This window comes from Nicotiana attenuata, chromosome 5, assembly GCF_001879085.1.
Source record: "Nicotiana attenuata strain UT chromosome 5, NIATTr2, whole genome shotgun sequence".
NCBI classification, from domain to species: domain Eukaryota; kingdom Viridiplantae; phylum Streptophyta; class Magnoliopsida; order Solanales; family Solanaceae; genus Nicotiana; species Nicotiana attenuata.
The window spans coordinates 25,835,040-25,844,723 of NC_031993.1; positions in this window are offsets into that span (position 1 = coordinate 25,835,040).

Consider the following 9,684-nt stretch of genomic DNA (forward strand, 5'->3'; position numbering starts at 1 on the left):
GTGCGCAATTAATTAAAAGAGAGTATGAAAATGTGGATGGACCAAAATTTCTCATACCAAAACACTAATTAAGATGAGCGACTAAAGCAATTAACAGAAAGTAACAACTATAATCGGGAAAATTAACATGAATTACGCTGAATCAAATCTATGCTTTCCTTATTTCATACTCTGTTTTTCTGATTCCAAATGTGCATTTTAAAATTTATTTGATCTATAATTAACCAATTTGCATAAGTCTTGCCAAAATGATGCTTACGTAAGTCAAGATATCGTATTGGTAATAGGAATGATAGTAACCCATTTATTTTGGAAGATCAACATAATACTCTCTCAGTTTTATGTTTATGTGATTTTATTAAACTCACCATTATATAAAATAATAAAATGTAAAACTATTTTGTTTTAGAAAAACAATTAAAGAAAAAAGAAAAGAAAAATTAAGTGGGGCAGGACGGGGCGGGTTGAAAACTGAAATAATAACTATGCGAGACCGGTTGAAATTTTTGTGGGTGTTGCCAAACTCGCCCCGCTCCATTGTCATCCCTAGGGTACGTTTGGTTTTTCTGCAGTCTTTTAAAATTATGTCGACATAAAAAGAGCGATGGAAAGTAAATTTTAGGAATATTAGTTTCGAGAAGTTATTAATCGCCAATGACAATACATTCGTAAAAGCCCCATTAGGCACGAGTTCTTTCCTTTCTCTTGAACCTCAAAAGAAAAGTCAAACTTGCCATTTAGACGACAAAGAATTCCAACTCGAATAAGTAAACTCAACGTTCTTAAAGCGAATGAACCAAGTACCCAAAAAAACGTATATGTATGTATATATTTGTACAGCAATTTATCCCAAAATTTTGCTCCTCGAGACTTAACTTCCAACGAACAAATTATGTATAATCAAAGCTAAGGAACAAATTAGAAAATTTAAGCATAAATTAAAGTGACGTACTTTCATTTGAAAGTTGCACAACTTCAAGAAAAAAACGATACATAAACAAAGGGTGATAATTGACCTTAGCATATTCTGAAAGAGGAAAAAGGAATAAGTCGAAGATCAATTGAAAGGACGAATACATTTCAATTCTCCCTTTTTATTTTCAATTACAGAATCTGATGCCAAATATAGCAATTTTGGCTTTTCAGACCCATACGCAAACACTATGATGCGCCATGGGTTCGGTTTAGGATGCCCCTTAAGCTTTTTGGTCATAAAGGCACAAAGCATGTCATACGTAATGAAAAGAAAGATACCACTATCCCGCCGCTTACTCGAATCATCACAAACACAATATTCTCTAACCAAAAACCAATTCGAATTTAAATCTTGACATGTGTTATGAAACACTAAAAGAAGAAGAGTATTGCAGGGAAAAGTAGAGTGAGACAATTCTTATTGATATGGCATGAATTACAATGGAATAGAACCCTCTATTTATAGGAACAGGGTGACTTAGCCACCAAGCAATGAACCCTAGAATCTCTCTAAATATAGACATTCACCATAAATACAATTCTATTTATAACACTCCCCCTTGAATGTCTGTTCAACAGATAATGTGCCTCATTAAAACCTTAACTAAAATAAAACCCACTGGAAAAAAATTCTAGAAATGGTAAAAGAGTACACATATCTAACAATACGCCTTTTGGTTGCCTCGTTAAAAACCTTGCAAGGAAAACCCAATGGGACAAAACCTTGTAAAGGAAAAAAGAGCACAACGCGTAATAACTCCCTCTGATAAGAGCATTAATTCACATACTTGAGCCTTCGCATCCCAATCTTGTACATTATCTTCAAAAGATCTCTTCAACGAATTTGTTTCACCTTGAAATCATCATTCCTAATAGATGTATTTGTGAGCATGTGATTTTTGCCTCGCTCGAATTATTCCTATAAAACTCATAAAAATTAGAATTTTTCTTTTTTTTATTATTATTTGGATTTTACGAAATTAATTTGGGTGTTCGTTTGCATTTTTGTGTGCATTATTAATTGATATAAGTCATAAAAATACAAAGTAGCATACTTGCATTTAGGACCTCATTTTAACAGTTCTATTAGTTAATTAGCATTACAAAATTAAAAGAAAAATAACAAAAATGGTTCTTTTGCATTTCTACTTTTAATTTTTTAAATTTGTCTTAGTTTTCTTTTAAATTAGGAATTAGTTAATTTTGGAAATTAATTAGTATAATTTTAGGTTCAAATTAGGTCTTTTGTTTTAATTATTTGCATTTAACAAAAACCAAAATAAAATAAAAAAGAAAGCAAAAGAAGAGAAATTAAAAGAAAACAATTGTCTTCACAAAATACCCAAATTTTGGGGCCCATTTCACCCCAGACCCGTCCAAACGAGACCCTGAATCAAAGCACAATCCAAAAACCACCGGTCCAGCCCCCCCTCCCCTCTCCAAAACGACGCCGTTTGGCTCGGATCAATCCTGGCCGTCTATGTTTCATGATCCAACGGCTCAGAAGCTAGGGTGTCTAAGTATAAAAGTGTCCTAACGTTACCCTACCCCCCTCAGACCCCTACCTCTCGTCTCTCTCACCTCTAACTCAGAGAATGTAACTCCACCACTCCTCCGCCGGCCGGAAATAGCCTACGGCGGCGGCCGGTCTCCAAACTCGTCCAAATTTACACCACTACCCCATCTCAACCTCCTCGTTACGAATCCAACCTTACTTTCCTTCGAATCATCGCCGAATTCCTTGAATCTTCAAAACCCTAAGCGCCGCCTCCGCCGCCCACGGCGGCGACGCCTCCAAATCTTACCAAATTAACACCAGTGCTTCTACTCACCCCCTTGTTATGAATCCACCATCAATAGCCTTCAATTTTCTCCCCAGGGTTTCGAATTTTAAATCAAAATTTAGCCTCAAACCCTAGTTCCACGAATCGGGGATTCTCTGACGGCCTGACCATTATAGTGTTTAGTCGTGTGTTTTCTCATGAAAAACACACGATTAAACACTAGTTTGGTCAAGAATTTTCAATTGGATTTGCCCAAGCCCACTCTCAATTCCGGTAATCGGCATCTCTTCATTTTCTTTTTATTTCTTATTACTTTTTCCTGTCTGTTTTTAGTATTTGTTTTTCTTTTAATTTTCTTAAGATTTCTTTTGTTAAGTTTAGTCTTCTTCCCCTGATACAGTTGATCCATGATCTAGTATTATTGGCAGGATTCTGTTTCTTTTCAATTTTTGTAATTGATTATTAATTTTGTTTAATTGGTAATAAATAGTTCGATAGTAGTATAAATTAGGATTAATTTTCAGTTTTGTTTAGCATTAAATGGACTCGATAATTCAATTTGAGAGTTTTCGAGATTGGTTTGGTTATAGTTGAATAGTCCAGGCCTTTATTTAGTTAACCATGGTTAGTTAAAAGGGGGTTAGGTTAGCTGACATAGGATTGGTAATTTCAGAATGAGTAAAAGGTTAGTTCAGGTATTTTAGATAAAAGGAATCTTGTAGTAACTGAAATAGAATTCCCTAGAAGCTTCTAGAAAGGGTTTTAATTTGAATTTCAGAAACTTATTGATCTAACTTGGGTAAGAAGTCAGTCTTGTAGGGACTAATTAGTAAGAAACTGAAAAATAAAAGAGGGGGCAAGGGGGTAAATGTGAAATCAGAAACTTCCCTTAGCCTTGCCTATAAAGGCAGCCCATTACTGCCTTGTTGAACAGGTTTTGAAATCTGAAAATCCCCATAAGTTTTTTAGAAGCATTAGAGATTCAAAAACTCTGAAAATTTCAAAATTCAAATTCTAGATCCAAGGAAAAATCAGAAAAAAAAAAAACAAAAAAAAATCCAAAAGAAAAATTAGTTTGAGAAATACTGAAAGTCCTTAAGCTTTCAGGCAGCCAAAACTACCAAAAATACTATTCTATTGAAGTTCTTCTTAAGATAATTTCTGTGTTCCAGCTATTAGATCAATTTCCAGTTTGAATAGGTTGAAAAAAAATGGTTTGAATAGTCCTGTTTCAGTAGTTGTGATTTTTCAGAAGCTCCTGAGGTCATTTCTGGGTTTATTAGAGGTCATTTGATCTGGTTTTGGGTGTTCACTTGTGTTGTTCATTGGAAATTAACTGCTGGTCTGTTGAGATGTCATTTCTGGGTTAAAATTAGTGCAAAGCTGCTGCTGTTTTGTGCTGAATTTACTGTTGTTGTGCTACTGCCTAGCTGACCTTCACTTTCTCTTATTTTGTTCCAATTTCCAGGTATTTATCTAACCTTCAATGGCCAAAGCTAAGGAGACTTGTAATTGAAGTTGCATTTGAATGAAAAGTTGTTCCGAATCTGCCTACACTGTTTTGAACCCCTGTTTATTCATTTGATATTGTAATGAGTAGTGTAGCTTTATACGTTCATGCAATCTCCTGATTTATGCCTTAAAAGTCTTATATTGTTCAAATAGCCAATAGTGTAACTGACCAGGGACTCGAATTTGATATTGTACAGCCCTTTGTTTGTAATTAAGTTGGGACTGTGATGAGAATAGCTTGAATATGACTTAGTTGAGCTAAGAATAGTTGGATTCAATGGTTTAAATTCCATATTAGCTTCTTAAAATTGCTGCAATTGGTTTTAGTTGTTGTAAAACACTTTAATTAGTTTGAATTGGGATCATGAACCGTATTAGTTTTTTATTTAGAATGCTTAGTTATGTCAAAATGCCACAATTGTTTTAAATTGGATCATGACTAGTGTGTGGCTGCTTAGTAGTCTAAAATTGTTAGTCATTTATAAATTGTTTTAGGTACTTTAATCTGCTCATGTTTGGTCGCTGTAGTTATTGCAAATCATTTTAACTTTTGAAGCATATTGATGCTGGTTTGATTTCGAATCTAAAGGAAATTGGATAAAATCCAAAGCCATCTTTCATACAGTAGGCCACCCAGCCACTAAAAATGGGCCTATTAAGAAGCCCAAGTAATTTGAAATTAGTTCATGGGTGCTGAGTGATGGGTTGGAATTAGATTGCTGAGTTCCAATTTATGGCCTGCCTTCTATTTGGGCTTGGGCCCACGACTAGCAATTCCTTATAAAAGACCCTGGCCGAATTTTTTATTTTTTGGGCCTTGCAAGTTAGGTAGCGAATTTAAATTAAGAGGTTTTCCTCTTGTTTAAGTTCGGACTTGAACTTGGGGCCCGAATTTTATAGTGATAATTAATTAGGTCTTTAGAGACATTACTTAATAGAAAATCCTAGTTCCTTTAGGTTGGCCTTTAAAATAAAACGAGGTGCGCCACGCCAAAAAAAATTCATAAATTGCGTGGCCCTCTTTAAATACTCATATTAAAATATTTAGAACTTGGGATGTGCCATTTAGCGAACTTTCATGGCCTCCCGCAAAGTTAATAACACGTTAGTCACTTTAGGCGCGTTCTTTAATAATTTTACCTTCCTAAACTCGGGTGTGCATTTCATGCGACCCAAATCCAAATCCCAAAACTTTGAATAAAATATGTCGAGGATCCGGGTGCATTTCATGTGACGTGATCCAAAAGCATGTTTTAAACGGCGTTCAATTTCCTAAAAATTTTATTATTAATTAAAAGCGGTAAATAATTTTAAAAATTGCACTATAGGATGGTATGTATTAAAATCAGATTTTTAGCCAATTATAATAGTTTAAGCGACCGTGCTAGAACCACGGGATCCAGGGGTGCCTAACACCTTCCCTCGGGTCAACAGAATTCCTTATTCAGAATTTCTGGTTCGCAGACTCCACTCGGAAAGTCGAAATTTCCTCGATTTGGGATTCAAGATAAATCGGTGACTTGGGACACCAAAAGCCAAACCTATCCCAAGTGGCGATTCTAAATAAATAAATAATCCCATTTCAAATAATGTCACTTTAAATGGAAAAACTCCCTTATCCACTATCCTTCGGGGTAGGTGTGTAAAAAGGAGGTGTGACAGCTCTGGCGACTCTGCTGGGGATAGGAACCCATAATTTCAGTTCAGGGTTCAAGAATTCGAGCTTAGATCGACTGTTATATTTGGCTTTGTCTGATTTTCCTACATGGTCCATGCTATATGTGCTAAATGCTTTACCGCTTTGATATTTTGTGAGATGTATATATAAACTGTTACGAATCCCTTCCTCTCTCTGAGTCTTCTACATCATGGAGAAGGGTGCACTTTGTGTAGCTTCTCTTCTGTTTAGAGTCTTTTCCCATTTAGAACGAGGTTTGGATAAGTTGTTAAGCCGACGGAGCTTCTGTATCCCCGGTACGCTGCCTCCTCGAGTTGTCCGCTCGGGTAAGCCAGGTCTAGACCAATAAACCTAGGGTTTAAACCTAGAAGAACAAAAACCTCATGCCGGATCCCTAGTGGGAACGTTTGTTTGCATCATGTGCATTTGACTTAGGGGACTCAACACAGGGGTTGGGTCCGTCTAGGACAGGTGACCTTAAATGAAAAAGACCATCCTGATACATCTTACGTGCTACTTGTGCATTTATTTGCTCGGCTTTGCATGTTGACCGGCCTGTATATAATGAGAAAAATTGAGAAAAATAGCAGTGTTAGGACTAAGTGAGGGTAACCACTTATTTTGAAAAAACCAATGCCCAAATAGTACTGAAATGCTGCCGGATTTTTGAAAAGAAAAAGAAAAAAAATAGAGAAAAAAGATTTTTTTTTTAACCAAACGTTTTGACCGAACTACGCTGGTTTGATTCTCACCGGATGTGAGATACGTAGGCAACCCTCATCGGGTCCAACCTCCCTTTTGCAAAAATAGCCCAAAAATGTCAAAATTTTAATTTTCGTCATAAAGAAGTCTGGTGATGCCATTCTTGTTTTAAAATAAGCTGAATGTCCCCAAAAGGGCGCCGGAAGGCTGTTTTTGCAAGAACAGCCACCCTGAGTCATTTTTAAATGGTTTGCGGGCACAGCCTTAAAATCTTCCTCCCAGAAGTGCTGAAAGGCCGTATCTGCAAAACCAAGTCCTTGTTTTTTTCTAAATAAAGAAAAAATTTGGGAAAATAGCCACTTTTTCCTTTTTAGGTCAAAATAAATCCTTAAAATACTCCTTAGATGTCTTTCTTTCATAAATAAAAAATATAAAAAAAATACAAATTTTGAAAAATTGAGTCCGAAAATATTTTTTGCTCAAAAATCCAAAAGGTTTTCGTAAAAGTCCCTCTTCCGAAAATTAAGAGGCGACTTTCAAAATCCAAAAAAAAATATTTTTCTTTCGTGTTAGAAAAAGAGAAAATAAATGAAAATTCAAACAAAAATATTTTTTTTTATTTCTAAAATTCCCAAAGTTCCAATAAAAAGAAAAGGCATTTTTAGAAGTCTTTCTTTCAAAAAATAAAAAGAAAAATTAAAATCAAAAATCAAAATCAAAAATATTTCCCTTAAAGCATTTCTTTCAAAAATTCCAAAAAAAAAAGAAAGCTTATTTACCTTATTTGCAAGAACTACGCTTGGTCTGATTCATGCGGGGTCATGATATGTAGGCAATCTCCATAAGATTCGACCGTAACCCTAAGAAAAAGAAAAGGAAAAAAAAAAGAAATACGAGGGAAGGAAATAAAAGGAAAAACAGAGTGGAAAAGAAACACAAAAGAGAAAGGCCAGAAAGAAAAGAAAAATGGAGAGGAAAGAAAAATCAAAATGAGAGAAAACCATGAAAGCAAAAGTAAGGAAGCAGAAATCAAAAGAAAAGAAATGGGAAGAAAAGCCGGGATGACGCATGCGACCGTGGCAAACATGTAGATACTCATTTAACTGTATAGGTGCATCACACCCCAATGTGCGGTTACCTATCTGTTACTTGTCTCAAACTAACCATTGTTGCTGTCAAAATCTAGCTTAGGTATTTAGAAACGGTGGTTCGTTTTGGGTAAGCTGGCATCGCATCGATATTTCACCAGATCAAAAGGAAGTACAGAGATGTCGTCTGAAATGACTTTACCACCAGTTCTCATCACTGAAGACAGCCCCATCTCAGGGATCCCGGCCTCCGAGTCTGCCACAGCGGAAGAAAACCGAATATTATGCCTCCTAGTGATGGAGATGTGGGACGCATGGACCAATGGCAGGGAGCCTCCAAGTGCTATCCTTGGCTTTCCTGAACTGTTCCCGAGAACCGGGGGTACTTCTAACATCCCTATCAGTCACCTGAATACCCCGTCTGCTCACTTTATAGGAACACCTTCTGAGGTATGCCCCCAAGTGTTCACATTAGGAGCAGCTCCCAATATTTTTACTGCTCCGCCACCACACAACCTTCACTACCTAGGCCCGCTTTTCATTCCTCGGCCTTTACTTTCCAAAATCCCATCTTTCAAGCAGATCCTGCTCAATATCCCACATACACTTACTCTCAGCCACCGCCATTTGAGCTTACACTAGGGCAAGATAAAACTCCCAAAGCTCCTGAACAAGATGAGATGGTGAAAAGAATGAGGAGCCTTGAGTAGAGCTTAAAGAACATGCAAGGTTTAAGCGGGCATAAAAGTGTTTCTTATACTGATCTGTTCATGTTCCTTCATGTGCACCTGCCCATGGGATTTAAAACGCCAAAGTTCGAAAAGTATGATGGGCATGGCGATCCCATTGCTCACCTGAAAAAGTATTGTAATCAGTTGCGCGGGGCCGGCGGAAAAGAAGAGTTGTTGATGGCTTACTTCGGAGAAAGCTTAGTAGGCATTGCCTCAGAGTGGTATATGGACCAGGACGTCTCACGATGGCACATTTGGGACGATCTTGCCAGAGATTTTGTAAGGCAGTTTCAATACAACATCGACATCGCGCCGGACAGGAATTCCTTGGCAAATTTGAAGAAGAAGCCCTCGAAAAGTTTCAGAGAATAAGCTATTAAGTGGCGCGAACAGGCATCGAGGGTGAAACCTCCCATGGATGAAGTAGAAATGGTCACTGTCTTCCTTCAGGCCCAGGAAGCAGATTACTTCCAGAAACATGATGTCGGCCATGGGCAAACCTTTTGCAGAGGCAATCAAGATTGGTGAAATGGTAGAGAACGGTTTGAAAACGGGCAGGATTTGAGTCAATCGGACATCAGAGCAACCTCCCAAGCCATCCAAGGCGGGTCTGGAGGAATGGCCAAAGGCAAAAAGAAAGAGGAAACAGTTATGGCAGCATCAGGGGGAAGAAGATACCGGGCTCCTAGACCTGTGTTTTCTGAAAGAACCCCTCAACATTACTACCCTCATCACGATATGGCTTATGCTCCTCCACCTTATGCCGTCATGAACGCTCAACCCTTCGGCCGACCGCAGCCACATGCCAATAGAAATCAACCTCCATTCCCAAGAAATCAACCTCCCCACCAGAACCACTATAATCCTCGACCTCCGCAGAATAACTTCCGTCCTCGGGAACCACCCAGGAGACCAAACTTTACGCCAATCGGTGAACCATACTCCAGTCTATTCCCGAAGCTTGTTCAAATGAATTTGCTGCAGCCCATACCTCCAAACAGGCAAAACCCAGAATCACCATCCTATCAGCGGGGCGTCCGATGTGCTTATCACTCAGGAGCTGAGGGGCATGATACGGAAAACTGTTGGACATTGAAGAGAGCCGTGGAAGACTTGATAGAGCAGGGGAAAATAGTGCTGAGGGACGAGGAGGTCCCAAATGTGACCAACAATCCTTTGCCAACCCACAACAACGGGCCGTGATCGGGATGATC